This window comes from Scardinius erythrophthalmus, assembly GCF_964197995.2.
Source record: "Scardinius erythrophthalmus genome assembly, chromosome: 3".
Taxonomy (NCBI): domain Eukaryota; kingdom Metazoa; phylum Chordata; class Actinopteri; order Cypriniformes; family Leuciscidae; genus Scardinius; species Scardinius erythrophthalmus.
Genome location: NC_138223.1, coordinates 32,116,189 through 32,136,034, shown reverse-complemented (window position 1 = coordinate 32,136,034; position 19,846 = coordinate 32,116,189). Strand labels below are relative to the sequence as shown.

The 19,846-nt window shown below is 39.9% G+C and overlaps 1 protein-coding gene across 3 annotated transcripts in view; it reads right to left on the bottom strand.

The window, feature by feature from the left end:
• tenm3 (teneurin transmembrane protein 3) overlaps window positions 1-19,846 on the bottom strand; it is a 271,342-nt gene that overhangs the window by 149,348 nt on the left and 102,148 nt on the right. Inside the window, exon 1 of one of the 3 annotated variants that reach the window (XM_081360458.1) lies at window positions 9,465-9,601. The exons of the other annotated variants lie outside the window; for them this stretch is intronic. The gene's annotated coding sequence lies outside the window, so the exon portion shown is untranslated. Of the gene's footprint in view, window positions 1-9,464; window positions 9,602-19,846 lie in introns of those variants that run through there. 3 annotated transcript variants of the gene reach the window in all.

The following is a 19,846-nucleotide window of genomic DNA, read 5'->3' as shown; positions in this document are numbered from 1 at the left end:
ATTTATAATGAATGCCTCTTCCTTAGAGATAATTTGCTGACTAAAAGAAGATGTATTGAAACAAACAACCTTGAGAAGGTCAGTTGGTCTCTAGATAAGCCTTTGCTGTGCATTAACATGCATATTTTAATAATAGCAATAGTTTGTGATCTGTCTGTCTTTTTCTGTTCACATTGAAGTTTCACATTAAAACAGAAAATAATTTAAAATCTTCCATTCTTTTTAAAGAATTGAATTAACTAGATTATCTAAAATGTACATTATATACATATATTTTCTTTTTTCTCTTCGATGAAAAATATGTAAAATTATATACCATTATCATGACATTCACTTACTCATACCGGGATCTTGCCACCCCATTTCTAAGGTTGAAATACACTGCTTAATTGCTCGTCTAAATTTAATTCCTAGCAGAATATTTGCCCTTAATGATGCAGAAGGAAACAGTGTGTCCACACATTTGTGATTTAAACCTCATATACACACTCCTCTTTTCTCACCAACAACTGTCTCCAAATGCCAGGCTACTTTAGAAACATGAATATCTTCAAGAATAATAACTTCAAGAATAACGTCATGCTGTTGGAAAGGGGAAAAAACAGCTACTCACCCCACAAAGGCAAAGGCATTTTGGGGATGCGTGTGTATTTGAGTGTGAATGTGTAATAGTCTTAGAGTTAGGGTTAGTTGCTCATCATGTGGAAAGGGAGATTTAGTTAAATGCAGTGTTCAGTCCTATTGAGGGTTTATGATAATATTCAGCGGTTGTCTCTGTAGGGTAGTGTGGGCGAAAACTTTTGGCTACACTTTCTGCCGCACCCTGTGCGGTAAAGCTGTGTGCAGCATGTTGTGGACACGTCAACCCAATGGGGTTGTGATGTTCATTCTAGCCAAATGCTCTTATGTTTGTTTGCTTTCATTTTCTGTAATGAATTACGCTGTAATGAATCTATTTTAGAAGGAACAAGTGCAGCCATTAAATCCAGTTCTGCTGCTGCTTTAGCCTCAACATTCTCTTGGAAAAACAACTTGAAAGACTATCTTTTTAGATTCATGAAATCATGTTTCATTCTCAATTACTGTAATTGTAAATGGTAAGCATTGCAGATTGCTCCCTGCTCTTCTAAATCGTTATTATTTCTTGCCCAGCATGACTAGAAATGTCATGAAATGACATCATCCTCATTTTTTGGTCTCCCACAGAGCTCAGAAACAAGATAACAGATAACAGCCAATTTCTGCATCATCTCACCTACTTGAATGACATCATTCATTCAACAACAAACTACTAGGTTACTGAAGTCAATCCAGATTATATGTATATGAATGCATTAAACAAAAGATACAGTAAAGACATTTATAATAAAGCCCCTTTTTTAATGCATCAAATAATCCTCTATCAAGCAGCAGAACCATTTTTGGTAAAACTTTAGTTTAGGGTCCAATTCTCACTCTTATTTAGTTGCCTATTAGCATGCATATTACTAGGATATTGGCTGTTTATTAGTACTTCTAAAGCACATATTAACGCCTTATTCTGCATGACCATATTCTACATATCTTAATCCTAACCAATATCTAAACTTAACAACTACTTTATTAACTATTAGTAAGCAGTTTATTGAGGCAAAAGTCATAGTTAATAATTAGTTAATAGTGAGAATTGGACCCTCATCTAAAGTGTGACCCCATTTTCAACTGTGATAATAATAATAATAATAAAATATTTGAGCACCCAATCAGCATATTAGAATGATTTCTGAAGGATCATGTGACACTGAAGACTGGAGTAATGAATATTCAACTTTGTCATCACAGGAATAAATTACATTTTCAAATATATTAAAATAGAAAACCGTCATTTAAAACTGTAATCATATTTAACAATATTACTCTTTTTATGGATTTTTTCATCAAATCAATGTAGCCTTGGTGAGCATAAGTGATTTATCTTACTGACCCAAAACTTTTAAGCAGTAAAACATATAATAATAATAATAATAATAATAAATGCAGTGTATACATTTTATATAAACATTTGTATTACATTATAAGAACGTAATTTATGAAATTTATTATAAAAAAAATTCATCTCCTTTAAAACACTAGTATGTCTTGCACTACACTGTATTTGAGCAGAACAAGTGTTGCATGTCAAAACACTGTCTAACGGTTTATAATGTGTGTTATGTAAAGGCCCCCTAAGAAAAGTGTCTGATAAGGGTTAGTTGAACCCGACATCAGTCTAATTATCTGTTATAGGCCGGTGGGATAAATGGAGGTGATATTGTATGCATCAGCAGCAGTAAGAAACTTTCATCCTCACTGACAAACAACATTAGTAAACAAAGTGAAACAAACCTCAAAATGTGCTGACCAGTTGAGGTAACCACATGGGAGAACATTACCACCCATATTTTGCTTCCCTTTTAAAATGGAGGTTGCTTTCTTTAATGAAGGGGAAAATAGTTAAGTTGTCTTTTTCTAGGGCTATCAAAAGACCCTCTTTTTCAGCATTGGACCAGCAGGAGTGCCCAGCTGAATTCAAATGGCAAGAAAGAAAAAGAGAGTGAGAAAGATACTCTGTATGTGTGTACACACACACACACAGAGCAGAGAGAGAACGGGCATCTGAGACTAAAATGGCCAAAGGCAATGACTTTTGTTTTCTGAAAATCCAATCACTCTGATATTGGTTTTATCTTTCTCCATTGTATCAAGTAAATTGCTGCAACATAATTATATGGTGGTCAGAACTAAATAACCAGTGTTTAGATAGCTGCATATACTGCAGCCAATGAGCTGCAATAATTACATCAAATATGCCACAATATTAGGCGTTACAATTGGTTCTGTTTTGTAAAATGATATTCCAAATAAAAACACTTTGAGAAGGGAAGAAAGGGGAGAAGATTTTAAAAATAAATAAAAAATGCAGCTAAGAAAATTGCTGCTTCAATGCCTTTTTGCCAGCCAACTGAGCTGACTGAGGTTCGAACAAACAATAAATACCCAGCTACATAAAAAAGGTCAGCGCAGCATTATGTTACTACAAAAGATGAAAGAGAGAAAGAGAGAGAGAGAGAGAGAGAGAGAGAGAGAGAGAGAGGAAGAAAAAGACTGAGAGAGAGAGTTTGATTTATATAGCTGCTGGTAGTGAGGGAGGGACAGCACTAACTACAGTTCCACTGGCTCACTGTCACACATAAACTATCAAAACGACTTTTTCAACCTACAACAAGGACAAACACGCACAAAGGGAGAGTGAACGAGGGAGAAAGACCAGACACTTTAATAAAACAAGTGTTACTAAAAATACACCATTGTTAATAAAAGTTTAATAAATAGGCATGTTTTTATCCAGAATTCATATTAGCATTGCATAATTACACCTCTCAATCCCCTATTCGGACGGGATTAGTCAGGTACATTTTTGTTTTACAGATGCATTTTGTGATTTTAATCCCATCTGGATAAAACATGTTTGCTTTTTTCCTCAGACAAAACCTTGGTGAAAAATACAGAGAAAATTACCTACTGTTTTTCGGCTAAATCAGGCATCCTCTGAGAAAAAAAAAAGAATGTCTGTGATTGTGGTACATTATTATTGTCACAACACTTCTCACTTATTTTTATCCTTCGTTGAATACTCTAACTTAAGGTTAGTTTCCTGTCTTGCTGCCTGATGCAATATCATTATGGATTTAGACCTTTTCATCATCTTTCCACAAAATGGTTCTACTCTTGGCATCCCATCCAACATAAAAAGAGAATAAGATCATAAGAATACTCTGAACACATATTTCAAAGAATAGTCATAGTAGTAGCAGTTAACTTAATTCTTTCCCTCAATTACATAATTTATAATATTATGTAATTAAGGGAAAGAATTAAGATAACTGCTACTACTGTGATAATATACTTAAATCACATACATATACTGATCAAAGGTTTGGGGTCGATACAATTTAAAAAAAAAAATCTCTTTTGCTCACCAAGGCCACATTTATTTGATAAAAATAGCAAAAACAGTAATTTTATGAAATATTATTACAATTTAAAATAACTGCTTTCTTTTTAAATATATTGTAACATTTAATTTATTCCTGTGATGGCAATGCTGAGTTTTCAGCAGCCATTATTTCAGTCATCAGTGTCACATGATCTTTCAGAACTCATTCTAATATGATTTGCTGCTCAAGAATAATTTGTTATTATAAATGTTGAAAACAGTTGTGCTGCTTAATATTTGTGTGACCAGATAACACACACACAACCAGACACTTTCTATCCTATCCAAACCATCACATTAAAGCAAATTCTGTGTTCATATGTTCCCATGCAAACAGTGTTTATAACACAACACACGATCAGAGTTTGTTCATGACCTTTGTTTCAGTTTCCATTATGGTTCGTGAGCTCTGTTCTGACATCTGACATCATGGACGTTGGCGTGAAAAGAGACTGTAAGGGACAGAAGTAACGTTTCCCGCCCATCTATGACGTTCTACCTACTACAGGGTCTCTCGTCTGAGTGCACCTCAACCCCCCGTGGCGAATTCTGATTTGCTAACGCAGGGGAGCAAAGGACATTCCCCTCTCCCTTAAACCCCCTTCAGAAATGCCCTAGATAGCGTCAACATGATGTTCTAGGTCGCATCTATCAGCCCAGCCCGTTCTCTTTGAATCCCATTGACAGTAATGCTCATTTAATCACCTTAATGAGAGCGTGGAACGGAGAGAACAATGATGTGTGGCCACAGTCGTTTAACTGTAGCTTGGATGCTTATGAAATGCCGTCTCTCCTCTTCCGTGTCAGTGTAATCTCGTTTGTAATCTGTTTTACTGCCTTCAGCAGGCACATTCAAAAACCTCTAAACACACTTGCTTGTCTCGCTTCGTGGCGGCTCTGCTTCATTATACATGACTGTGCTGCTTGGTGGATGAGCCATTGAATACTTTATACTCACTAGATATAGTGGCATGTGTTGAAAGAGTTCAAGAGACAGGAGACAGAGAAAGGACATCGGGGCTAAAGTGGACATACTATAATCTGGTTAGTCCGAGTCACCTGCTGAAACCAACGGAGGTGTCGAATTGCTGACAAAGAGATTTTCCTCCCGCCGTCTCCCCGGTAATAAACCAATTTGTGGTACTCCACATTACTGTGCCATCCGCCACTGTGGGGCATCAGCAGAGCCCGGATTTGCACATATATTACAGGTCCTATAGAAAATAGCAGATATATTATGAATATTTCCAATAAAAAAAAGCCCAATATGGAGCCAATCTAAACAAAACTGGTAAAAAAAAAAAAAAAAAAAACGTCATTGCTGGCTGATACTGTACAGTAAAAATACACACATGCAGTTCTGTGCGCTGAAAGTAAATATAAACCGACAGAGATAAACTACAACAGATAACTCCCACAGAGATGAACAAACCCACCTTCGTTTCCCAACAGGGGAGAAATCAATAGGAAAAAAATTATATACACAGCCATTCTTACTATCTTTCGCTATGTGAAGGTTAAAAAGTTTGAAATAGCATAAATCCTTGTTTTGGCACTGCAGCAGTCAAGCTTGTTTGTTACTGACAATTGGATTAATATAGTTGTGTGTGTGTGTGTGTGTGCATACAAGCATTTGTTGCAAATAGCTGTGTCTCCGGACCCTGACCTCTCTGACCCCTCATTCAGCGCTGACGAATCGCCTTTCTCGTTCTCCCTCAGCAGCCATTACCGGCAACCTAGAAGCATCTCTTCCTCACTAAGCTGATCACTCTGTCATAGTCCAGTACCCGGCACACCGGAGTCTCACACACACACCAGCAGTCCATCGCGGACAGCGTAAGGAAAACTAAAATAGAAAACACCTGTTTTTCAGTGCTTCTGCATCTTTAAAAACAATAAATATTTATAGAATTGTACTACTGCTAATAAATACTACAAATAATATCAAGTGCCATTAAATAATTGTTATAGTATTTATGTTAAGTGGTGAGCAAGAGCTGATCTGCATTGGACCAAAATTTATCTTTATATAATCTGTTTATTTCTTTAACCTTTATTTTATTTATTATTTACCCATTTTATAATTAATGTCATTATTATTTTAGAGAAGTTCAAATTGAATATACAGATTTTTTTTCTCAATGTTAAATCTGTGTGAATTTATATACCCTGTACACATCTAATCTCTCTCTCTCTGTGTGTGTGTGTGTGTTTCCCCAAAAAATATAGTCATGATGATTTAATTAGGAAAACAATAAAAAATAAATAAAAAAGGGTTAGAAGCGCCATAAGATCTCCTCTGATATTCCTGAAGATATTTAACCGAATACTTGTTCAAATTTACAGAACGTTTGATTCTAAATATAGTAAGACTTTGAATCAAATGGAAAAATATTCTTCAAAGCCATATTATTACCCTAGGAATATTGAGTAACTTATTATATAACAGAAACACACAAAACATACAAAAATATATAAAATAAAATGACCATCCTAAACTAAAATTAGTTTAAATTATATATTTTTTATTTTATTTAGGATTTTTAAATACATATTGGTTGTTACAGTTGCTAAATATACATTTTCCTGTAAAGAGGGTATTTTTAATTAAAATAAAATAATAATTTAAAACTTAATAAAAGTTCAAATATATATATATATATATATATATATATATATATATATATATATAACCTACAGCTCAGAGAACTTGTTTGAGCACCGAGCTAAAGAATATTTGAGGACGTTGTCTCCTGTAGTTGCTATGGATTTGTCAGTGAGCGTGATTGCGTTTAGATTTCAGTAAATAATAAATATGAAGGTGAAGATTGCCACATTAATAATTCCAAAACTTCCACAAACCAAATTCAGCTTGTTTAAGTGTGTGTGTGTGTGTGTGTGTGTGTGTGTGTGTATGTGCGTAGGATTTGTCTCTGTTATCAGAGTGGTTGGCTGTGATAAAACAAGGGTTGTGATGAGAAAATAAAACAGATCAATAGCGTCTGGGATGTTATCCGGGTTTACAGTGGTTAGTGCATCAACCTTTCTGCTGTCCAGCCGTGGGCCTGACTTCTTCTAGATGTTTCTCCTTTGAGACAGCAGAACGGAGATCCTACCCATCTGGACACCCATCGAGATAAGACTCGCTTATTCCACACACACCTCATCTCTACCTCTATTCTTGTTGCTCTTCATTTATCTTAATCTATACGTCTCAGTCACTCTCTTTGTAATTGACGCTGTGTATCTTTCTCTGTGGCAGGGTATCTCGAAATCTTTTATTCAATCTTGCTCTCAATACTCTACTCAAAATAAGCAAAAAGAAAATGATAATAAAATCAAACTGATAGCTCTAATAGTTAAGAGACAAAAGAAAAAAAAAGAAATAGAATGGGGCGCTTTACTAATGAAAGAGTAGCTGTTACAAAAAATGTCAATCACTCCGTCCGATTCTGTATATCCCACATGTTGCAATTCATTTCAGTTTCATTCAGATCCCCCCACCCCCACCCCACCAATTATTAATGAGAGAAACATATTTCTGAAGAAATCTGAAAGAAGGCCGAAAGGTAGACGGAGGGCGGAGACGTGAACTGCAAAATTTTCTCTCACTTTTTCGCTTTTCCATTAGAAGCGCCACATGCGCAGCCTCAACCCAAACCAATTTTTCCCTGCATGAATTAAATATGAGGCTTGGTAATGTTTAAAAGAGCAACCGAGAGACACGCGCCCGCTCAAACAGGCTCCCAATGACCCGATCCGCTTCCCACCTAGGACGTCCAAAACACCCTCCATCATCATCACGTAATAAAAAATAATAAAACAAAAAAATATATGGATAAGAAAATGTGACCTGACTCGTTTTACAGCACAGTAAATCAGCCTATATTACTGGCTGGTATCAAAGGTAATTTAAACTTTTATTCTTTGAGTAATAGCACCATCTCCAGTAATGCACTCCATCAGCAAGATTACTGCACACATTGAACATATATCACACAAGGCAAAAAAAAAAAAAAAAAGAGCTCTGGTTGCTAGGAGATCTCACCCCATTTGTAAGAGACAGAGAGAGAAATAGGGAGACACGGGAGTATGAAGTGAGGGTGGGGGTACAGAAAGAGGAGATGGCTTTTTCCATTTCTTTTGTTATGTTTCTCCCATGAAAAAAGAAGAAGAAAAAAATAATAATCAAACCATCCGTTTCCTTTTGCTCCCAAATCAGTTTTCTGTTTGGAATCAGAGGAGACGAGCATGATCATAAATCAAATGTGAGCCTGATACAGGGTTTAAAGTGGAACCATACACTAACGCCTGCTGCAAAAGGGACATTAAACACCTCCGCACATGGCCTCCGACTCAATAGCCAATCTGACAGCTTATTCCTCATGGCGTTGGGGTCAGAGGCTCTGCGTTGCATTTGATACACACAGCGGACCACTTTTTCCTCTTCATTTCGCTTTTACGTGTGGAGCTCCACAACTCAAAAATCACTTGACGTTCTGAAAAGTGCAGGAGAACTTAAGCCACAGCAGATGAATGTGCAAGGAAACACACTCTCGCACACACATTTGCAACTCACTTCCACATACAATGGAAAAACAAACAAGGAGATAACAAAAAGTGGTGAGACTCTCAAGAGTGTTAACTTAATGACTATCCTTCACATATCCGCACATCGATCAAAGGCTTTTCTGACCAAAACCTGTAATTACACTTTTCAGAAGGGTGCGGATATCATATCTATCGCCATCCATCAAGCGGGCCGGGCGAGCGGACAGCGCGAGTGGTTCAATTGAAAAGGTAGCAGAGCGTGCAAGAAATTCCACGCTGAAGCTGTTTCCAATTAGCAGCACTGTAAATGTCTATTGTGGAGCGGCGGCACGCAGCAGTCACACAAGCCTCCGCTCCCTGTCTGTCCCCCTCGAAGCTAATCAAAATTAACTGAGAGGGAAAATATGAGTAAAAGGGCATGTAAACGAATCGGCTAATTGAGAGTGTGTTCAGAAGCATCGTGATCAAGGCGGCTCACAGAGGACGTGATTTTAAGAAATGACGCACTGCCTTGTAGCATCCTATTATTTTTTAGACAATTCATTTTGAATGCAAATAGTGTTATAAAAAAAATCATAATAAAAGCAGTGATGACAAAATAAAGCTTTGGAGTGTGTGTCTTAGTATTTCTGTCTAATTCAAAATAGCTGACTGATTTTAGGACTCAAACAATTTAAATTACAGAACTACAACATTAGATACATTAGACTCAATAGTCACTAAATGATCTCGCAAACTAGCACACAAGCACATGTCTAGACCATTAAGATAAAGACAAAGAGAAATCAGACAAGAGTGTGAGAGAAGCAGTGTGCGCAACAAGAATCGGACAGCAGAACAGTACAATATATGAGCATGCATTGACGGGGGGAGGAAGGGGGTGGTGTTCAGATGTTACCTTGGTCAGGGCTCCTCCAGTGATGACCTGAAGGGTTAAAATGAACCCCCCACTCCAGGGCTGTAGAGGGTCATCAAGACTCAGCACAGAATACTTAACGTCCTTTTCCCATTCCACACGCACACACGCACACAGCCGTTCACACACACTCGCACATGCACGGCAGCCAGACCTGCGTGCGGCACATATAAGATCTGTGTCCCGGTGTTCCCACTGTAGAGCGAAAACTCAAGGTGAAAACCCCCCCCAGAAAAATAAAAGATGAAAAACGCAGGATGACAGCTGACTCAACGGACGCGGTTGGTCACAGAGAGGTTAAAGAAGCATCATGCGGTCTGATTATCTCTGTTTCTAACACTCTGCGCTGTTGCTGCTTTTTTTCTCTCTCTCTCTCTCACTCTCTCTCTCTCGCTCATGCGGAGTCTGTGCTGTTCGCAGAGGCTTGCTGATGCACTGGGAAGTTTGCAGTCCTCGATGGAGCCCCCGTCACGCATGGCTGGTCCCGGCACACGCTATTGGCCGAGTCTCTGTCAATCCGATACTCAGGGGGTGGAGACAGCGGTAGAAGTGGGAGGGAATAAGAGGGGTTTCGGAGATGGATTAACCATTTGGAAGCCAAAAGAACTGTTCTTTCTCCAGTCACCCCCCTGGATGTGCGCGCACACGAACACACACACACACACACACACACACACACACACACACACACACACACACACACACACACACACACACACACACACACACACACACACACCTTCAACACAAACACAGACTCCCTGGGTCTGCAGCTGTTAATGCTGCTGTTGAGGGGGAACAAGAAAGCCCACCTTGACACAGTTCTTTCCTTCTTAAGTTTCAGTCCTGCTATTCTTCTATAAACTCTCTCCTTTTCCTCAAACACACACACACACACACACACATCTGCATAATCAATTCAGAGTAACAACTACAAAAACAATAATCCTGTATTTTTTCCTCAAACAAAAGATGCTTTACAGTTAACGAAAAAGCCTTTATCCGTGCATATGTTGAAAGCCCAGCAACTAATTGTAATTATTACAGCAACAATTGTCACTGATTACACTTTCAGTCTTTTCCTGACTCAAATCGAGGAAATCATGCAAAACAAGAAGAGAAAACTGAAGAACACTTCCAGAGTCCAGTGGCCCATAATAAAAAGCACAAGTGAAAGTTTGAGGGCTATTTTGTTTGATTTAGGAGCATGGCTGGCAGCGGGTCCGGTGTGAACAGAACGTATTTGTGCATAAATGCATGACTTTATGATCACCCCCTACGGGCATGTTTCAGGAGAGGCCATTAGCTTTTCTACTCCACCGAGAGAGGCCGTGGACCCCTACATTTCTATGCAGAATAACTATTTTTTAGCTTTCTGACAAGTATTTTGCACCGGCCATTAATAAATAAAGTATTGTTCTGGACGTCTGTGTCTCGGGGTTCTGTTGGCTCTACTCGACATGTGAGAATGTGGGCAATTGATGTGGCAATCTTCACCTTTCTAATTATTATTTGCTGAAAAGCAAGTGCCAATTTAAAAGAGCGATAAAGTCCTTCACTAAATATATTCTCTCAGGCATTCTGCCATTTATCTTACCAAATTAATTATCAATGTTCTATGTGTATAAATGTGCAGTCTGAAAGAACCAAATGCACTTGTTTTACATAAAGTTTATTAACTAAGTTAAGGAGAAACATGTTTAGATAATCAAACCAAATGGAACGAGAGGAAGCCTAAATATATAGCCGTCTCTCACTTCTTTCCCACAGTTTTCCAGCATCCCTCTGCCACCCCAACACCTCACTCTCGGCTGGTTCCGATTTGATGCTCTTATCAATATTGAAAACAGCTGTCCTGCATTTGTGGAAACCTGAGTACTTTTTTTTTAGGATACTCTGATGATATAAAGTTAAAATTACAGAATTGATTCCAAACATAAATGTTTTGTAACATTGTGAATGCCTTTGCACTTTTAATACATTTAATGCATACTTGTTGAATAAAAGGGGGAAAAAATCTACTGACCCCGAACTTTTGAATGATAGTGTAGCGAGCGAGAGAGAGAGAGAGAGAGAGAGAGAGAGAGAGAGAGAGAGAGAGAGAGAGAGAGAGAGAGAGAGAGAGAGAGAGAGAGAGAGAGAGAGAGAGAGAGAGAATCTTAAATACAATTGCAAAAATGCATTTTTAGTTTTAGAAGTATGGTTAGTCTTTGTCATTACAATTAGCTTTCTGTTAACTTGTCTATTTATACAGACACATGTGATATGATCCTACATCAGATTATACCTCATCTTTACATCTTAAAGGATCTGTAACAAGACACCTTGGTGATACATGCAAATACACACAGGGTTATGAAGAGGGCGATCAATGCCTATTTAAAAAAAGGACTCATTAAAGCCGTGCACGTGGAGAGCTCGGAGCGGCCACGACACATCACAGAAAGTGTGACTCAACAATTGCTCTCGTTAATGATCGCTGTAATCTAATTCTAAACGCTCTCATCGCTCTGCATGCACACGTGTATAGGTTTTGTTAGTAGATGTGATATATGACGTGTTTTTTTAAATTACGTTTTTTTCTTCATGCCTCTCTGCTCCACTTGCTTTCGCATTACAATGCAGATTGCACTGTTTGTGGGATGAGAGGGAGAAGGAGGATAAAAAAGAAAAAGCTCTACGGATAAACTTGCTCGGCCATATGAGAGCATACGTGCGGTTTCTGCTTACCATAAATGCCTTCACACAGTTGTGTTGTGTTCAGGCCTGGCCAAAAACACAATCCCTGACTTTAGACAACAATGCAAAATTTGCTTCATATCAATCTGGAAGTAAATGAGTTGTGAAAAACACTGTTGAATACAGGCACGCCCCGCTAAGCTTCACTTTAGCACTGTACAGAGTTTATGTACGCGCTGGTTTGTGGAGCTCGCCGCCGCATCATTAAGTTGCAAATTAAGCATAGTTTCAGAGAGCGGACGAGTATATCCATCAGTCAGTGAAGTGTGACGGCCTGCCATCACGGAGAAACAGATCCTACCGTCCGCTAATCCGCCCGGGGTGTCTTCTCCTCTCTAGTGTCCCCAGGTACTGCACTTAACATTCAATTTTTATTCCTATTTGCTTGCTTATTTGACTGTCTTCCTGCTATGCCAGCTATTTACCATCTCCGAGAAGGTAGTGTAATGAGGTAAACAGTCCACTCCACGGTGACAGTGTTTCGTAGCTGCGGAGGGGGGGAGATTGACACGGCCGATGAGGAGAACTGGAGAATGACTGACAGCTGATGGGGATTCGTCGAGGGACGACGACAGGTGTGTATGCAAATGTGGGTCACAAATGTACAGCGGGACCTTCCTCTATTACATTCTCTTTCTTTTTCACTCTCTCTGCCTCATTCTTATATTCCCACTGATGCCCCCACAGAGCACACCATGAAAAAAAGAGGACTGTTTGCTCACAACGTGCCAGTCCCAGCAGCCCCCGGTGAATACAGCACCCCGCCAGCGCTCTTAAGCCACAGCGCAAACAAGCCAAATGCACGCATGCTGTTTGAACTTTCTCCTACAGTTGCAACTCATCTCTCTGTGTCTTCTGGGTTTCGCTGTCTCTTTTTTGTCTTTCTTTTCTTAATATACACAGACACAGATATTATACTTGATACTTATTTATGGCCTGGCAGAAGTGTTACCCAAATTCCCCAGCCCCCCTGGCCCAAGCCTGATCAGTAGGCTGTACCCTACCCAACCCCCCCCCCCCCCCATCCTAAAAACAAAAACAAAAAACTAGTTGTGTCCTCTGACAAGGCAGCTACGGCGTGCTCTATTTAAAAACAAACACCAAAAAAAAAAGCAAAGTGTATGCTGAGTGTGACTTTGATAGGTATTGGTGGTCAAAACCCCACAGCCGTCCCCTGTGGACAGTGGTCTTCGTGGGGTGCGAGTTCAATAAGAGGTCAGCATCAATCAGAGGACATGTCACTTTGTTTCCAGACCCGACTCTATGCTGACAGGCCCGAAAGCCAAATGTAAGACAGGGCGTGACCTTGGAGGTCATGTGGGGTCAAGTGACTTTGGGCTTGAGGAGGGCTGTGGCAAAGAGATTACTGGCGAAATGCTGAATTCTCCAATACTAATTCATTTTTCATAAACCAATAATAGGAAGCCGGCTTTTAGTGCCTGAGAAAGGTTCGATATATGTCGCAAGCTTACACACTCATGCTGTGATGTACGATTTATCTAGAGGGCAGATAGAATTTTTGTTTTAATTCCCTCGAAGGGCAGGCTAGTTTAGTGCCGTAGATTAATATGCCGCTAGTAGGAGAGTCACAGATGGCTCAGCAACCAACAGCCAAGCAGCAGCTGCTTGCGCCATGGCTGCGGTGGCATCGGTGCGTGGTCTTCACAGAGGCCTGGCCAAAAACACAATCCCTGCCTTTAGACAACAATGCAAAATCTGCTTCATATCAATCTGGAAGTAAATGAGTTGTTTAATTGATTCTTAAAATAATCTGGGCACAAAAAGGGTCATAAAATACTTACATACACCCACACCTGCGCAGATTAAATTAAAGCCTTCTGTAATGTGGTGTGACAGTCTATTAGTGCAGTGTTTCACCGGTAAATACAGATATCGTTACTGCCAAACCTGTAGATGAATCAGATGACATGTAACAAGGCATAATGGCTATTGATTTTCTAACCACTCAGAGGACATTGTCGAAAATTTAATGGACTTCGGATTCTTAATATTCCTTAATGTTAATAAAAAAATATCCTTGAACTGATCACGGTGCTTTACTCAGCAGAACAGTAGGTGTTGAATATAACTGAACTGTATTTAAAAGGGCTGCACAATAATGCAGAGAAATTAATGTTGTGAATGGTTATCACTAGACTTATACAGCAGGCCTTTGTTTGCAGAGTATTGATACAGCACGAGCCCTGACCCATTCACTTAAAGTGTGCCATCAATAGCCATAACCATGTTTAGAAATGGGACACACCATCAGGACTTATTAGAAATGCACGATTGTGTCTCGTGATGCTGATGGAGATGGCAAACATGCCTCAGTATCTCTGCGTAATTAGATGCAAATTAGTGTCAATTTCAGACAACTCTATTCAAACATCAAACAAGACACCGTAGTTAATTATAACTACGACAGGAGGTAATTTAGGCCCGTGCCCTCGTGCAGGTGTGAACAGACTTGCTAAAGGAGGAGAGAGAAGTGAGATAGAGGTGCGAGAGAAGTGAATGCCTGTTTAAAGTGGCTGTTGATTCACTCCTACCTGCTTCCAGCTCTGACATGCTAATTCTCAACAGAAGGTGCTTGCAAAAGCTACCTGCGCCAATTATTGCACATTTCTTCATTAGTGAGTGAGGGCATTAAAACTGATGGAAAGCTAGCTTAAATTTAGAAAGCTTAATTCAATTCTTTTCCAGCCATATCTTTGAGCCCCAAAGCACTAATGGGTACACACTAAGATTAACATCACAGCGCTAGCTAGCCTTTTAAAGCACTACTTCACAAAACTTTAAAGAAGAACTTCTTAAGAAGTACAATTACATGCAATTATCAAAACCGCTGTTGCAGAGGGTTGGCGATTTACGCACTAAAAATTGCGACTGAAATGGCTTACATGTCACTGATACTTACGACTGATATTAGTTTACATGAAAAAAGACTTCCCAGCCCCTTAGCGTGTGCCAAACGACGCCAATGCCGAACTACAGCTGAGTTGTCCTTTTAATATCCCCCACAATTCTCAAATAATGACCGCCCACAGACAGACACACATACTGAAGCGATGTCCAAATCCTGTCTCCAGAGACAAAATCAACAAAAACAAAATAAAATAAAAATCGAACCACAGAGCTCACATTTTCCTGTCCATTTGGTATCACAGGGGGCGAAGAAGCGGATCCTCATTTCCACTGCCGCTTTGCCTGCCCAGAACGAATGTAAATTTCTGATGAAGCAAATGCATATTGCAAGGAAGGCTTACATGCTACGAGTCAACAGGCATCTCCCTCAGAGAGTCTCTTTTCTCTCACTGAGCATTGATCATATGCTACATTTGCCTCCTGCTCACAGAATGAAAAAAAAAAATGAGGGTGTATTTACAGGGGCTTGTAATGATATCATATATCAGACTGACCCACTGGTGTAATGATTTCGCAAAAATACCTCACTCAGAGAAAAGCAGAGGACATGCATGCTGGGATGGACTGTCACCAAGCAGCCCTTTCAAAAGGGATGGTCTTTGGGGGCAGGGGAGGAATATGAATATTGTGTAATTTCGAATGATGCAATAAACATTTAAAAATCTCTTTGAGATGGCAGATGGAGCTCAATGCCAGAGATTTTCCTCAACAGAAATCAAAAGACTTCCCATGGTGCCGCTGCTCATTTCCTGTGATGCTGGGTGATCGAGATGTCGTGATTTTAGCTTATTATTAGGGCTACCAATTGATTGCGATATCTAATTACTTGATATACGGATTAAATGATGCACATTGATCACAATTATAAATCAATAATTATGAGTATTGCATTTGTTAACATTAGTTATTACATGGCTTGGCTGAATTCCAATGTAGAATGCGGTCTGTTATTTCTTGATAACAGACCGCTGCGAAGTATAACAGACCGTTGCCATGAAAAACGGCGCGTTGCTATGGACGCGGAACGGACTATTTTCTTTGGCGGAAGCAATACAATCGTTTTTAAATCAATAAACTCCTTTTTAAATCAATAATTCGTGTCAAATTATTTATTTATTTTGTAGGTAGCCATGTAATAAGCGGGATAATGTATAGAGAGGCGGTCATTATAGCGAATAACAACCCCTTCAGGCTGATTCAAGACCTGTTCCTGTTCAGCCTGTCGGGGTTGTTCTTCGCTATAACGACCGCCTCTCTATACATTATCCCTTACTTAATGAACTGTGAACTAACATAAACAAACAATGAACATTTAACAAAGGTTAACAATAACAAAGGTTAATAAATGCTGCATGCTGATCATAGTTCATGTTATCTAATGTTAACAAATGGGACCTTACTGTAAGGTGTTACCAATATATTTCATAATATTACTAATATCAAAGTATATATGGGATATATCTGGCAGTCATCTTACATCTTGCTAGGTTTAAAAGTAATTATACTCATATATTTTATGAACGCCAGAATGTGTTCTGTGCGAATGGCTCCACAAAACAATTATTACACAATTTCTGTACGGGTCAGAGGGCACTGTTAATTTATAATTAACCAGATTAAATTAACACATTAAAGTAACAGCCCTACTTATTCGTTATTTTATGATGAGCACTGTCCATTAAACAAACGTCAGTCAGCAGAAAGTTTCATTGTTCGTCTCTGTATTGCAAGATGGGATACTTCGAGAGCTGAGCATCAGTTCAGGCCTCCATGGAGACGTGAGCAGAAAAAGCGAGTATCTATTGTCACTATTGCTCGCTCTTTCTCATAGAACCGGAATATTAATATGCCAGCCTCTCCAGGATACGTGCTCTCTCACGCACCAATACTATGGAAAACTTTTACCTCTTCTTTTCTCCCTCCTCAACTATCCCTCCATATCTCAATGTACGTGCACCCCATGCAGCTCAACACAAGCTGGATTATGGGGTGGGAGGTGTAGACAGGGGGCAGACACAGCTGCTGCTGTCCCTTACGAGAAGAGACTCCCTGGTGTGACCCTTGTGAAAGAGGGAGGCCGGCCCAGCTAAGCCACTTCATTCAGAGGCCCAATGGCTCCCTGCCGGGCTCAGGCCAGGGGCTACAACAAGTGAAAGAGAAGCAAAGGAAAGGGCAAGGATAGAGATGCATAGAAAGAGTGAAATGAGGCTGAGAAAAAGAGCAAGACTGGGTTTTGGAAAGGGGGGTTTTTGGTGGTGGTCATATTTTATTTATTCTTTTTTTTTTTTTTTTTTTTTACTTTTCTGCTGTAGTGCATGCAGTCATGCAGATCACAGATAATTGTTGCGCTGTCAGAAAGATTTCCAGCACGGCAGTATGCCGATCTAACCCACAGAAAGGCTAAATAACAACAATCACCATGATCATAAAGAGCAGGGCCCATGCTGGAGAACTCCATTCACGCTAATCAGGAGTCCCACTGTTTTAGTGTGTCGGGCACAGCACAAAGACCTGCTAGCAGGACGCCTGTCCCGCCATCGCCACTGCAACCTGGCTAAATGGAGCAGGTGATTTCCCAGCCTCCCCCCGGGCCCGACCAATCACACTCGCATGCAGGTGGAAGGGAGGGTGTATCAAGGTACACTGCGAGGGCAATGCTAAATAGTCCATGTGGTGGAAGCAGAGTGCAATGAAACCGCTGCTACACCTACACACACACTGTGAGTTTCATCCCTGCTGCAGGTAATAGCAGGTTTGCGAGACAAATGAGGCTGCAGATAAGAAGGTCCAAGCAGATGGAAAAGGAAAGGGTGGGGTCAGAGCCAAGAATATGAACCCACATGTCTAACACTGGTTTAATAAGCAGGAGTTGTGCTGATGGCAGCAGCTAGCGATCGCCCCATAGGGAAGTGAACACAACCTCCTGCTGAACCCAACACATCACGCACTGGACAAGCTCGGCAAAAAATACAGCCAGCTTCGTCCTCCGAGCACAAAACAACGATGAGGAAAATATTCATTATTCAATTTCGGCGAAGCTGGGAGGTGCTACGGCGCTTAGGGTAAAACTTGGGCTACAAGACATGCCGATTTGTAGTTTGGCTTGATTTGTAGCCTAATGTGACCTGCAGATTTATTTGAAACGGGCTTTCGGCCCAGAGACCGATGACAGTCTCCAGCGAGGGCAAATATACTGGCATTACATCATTCTGTCTCCCTGGGTCTTAAAGTGACACTGCCGCAATGAATGCCTCCTACTTGCACCGTCAATACTGAACAGGCTAACAAACAGAAAACATGAACAGCCCTAAACAAACACACTGTTCTTGCAGCTTGTTTTTAGATCCAATAATCAATATGTGTGTATCCAATGGCAGTTAATCATAAACAGACTGAAATCAATGGCAGTTACGAGATTGTAATTTTTCAAGAGTGGTTAAATGATTTAAGCTGCTGGTAGTTTGTCGTCTTTTGTACTTCTCTCTGCCTCATTCTATCAGAGTTCACTGGAAAACTGATGCTGCATCACATTGTTTGTTGCGCCCACAGTCAGTCAACATTTCATGAATTGCTTTTCAATTGCATCCTATTGAATATCACTGGGGTTTAACGGTTTGTGATATAAAATGCTTATAAAGATTGATGGAGGGAAATTTATAACCTTAAGCCACTACCTGTCGGGCTCGCGTAAGTGTACGAGCATGTTTATTAGATACGGTCTCTTCAATCTCACTCTCTCTGTCAGTGTGTATTGTGTCTGACTCAGTCAACCTTTCCTTTTTATTGCTGCTGGGTTGCACTTCTTGTTTAAACAGCCAGATGCACGCTCATGAATAAATTAATGTTTACAAACCAGATTGGCTGCCATAAAGGAAAGGTCAGGGAGGGTGTATGTGTTACTCTCCTTTTCTGTTCCTCACTCAGTTTCTGCTTAGCCTAATGCAACATTCTTCAGGGCAATGTTCTCATGTCCCGATTATCCTGCTGGAAACCACCTGGATTAGTGTTATTCCAACACTAAATCTGCAGCACGGCCCGCTGACCGTGGCTAGGGCTTTTCTGGCATGAGGTTGCACTTTTCACTAATCCAAGCTGCGCATACTCTTCTTGGATCCTGAACCTAACCTTAACTTAAACCACACAACTGGTTTGAGGCAAATTTAACAGGGCAACATCTCTTGTTCATGTCATTGTTAGCTCACACAAATATAAATATTTGACATCAATCTAACATAATAAAGTCCCTTTATATTGCACAAGTTATGGACTATATTTGAAGTAAATAAAAAATGTATATATACATTATATATATACATTATATATACATATATACTGCAATATATATATATTATAGACATAACTGCAGGGGGTGAAAAGCTAAACACAAACTCATCAGATAACGTGGGCACACACACACACACACACACACACACACACACACACACACACACACACACACACACACACACACACACACACACACACACACACACACACACACACACACACACACACACACACCTGTATACACATAAACACAGACACACATCTCCTAAGCGAAAACTGCAATGAAAGAGTGTGAAGTGGTGCTACGTAAGGGTGTGAGTGTCTCATAACAGACAATATCTGAGGGTAATGTCTTAGCGCAGTGCAGACGATAGAGCTGTCATTCAGCTGTACCGTGCCTGTCACCTCCT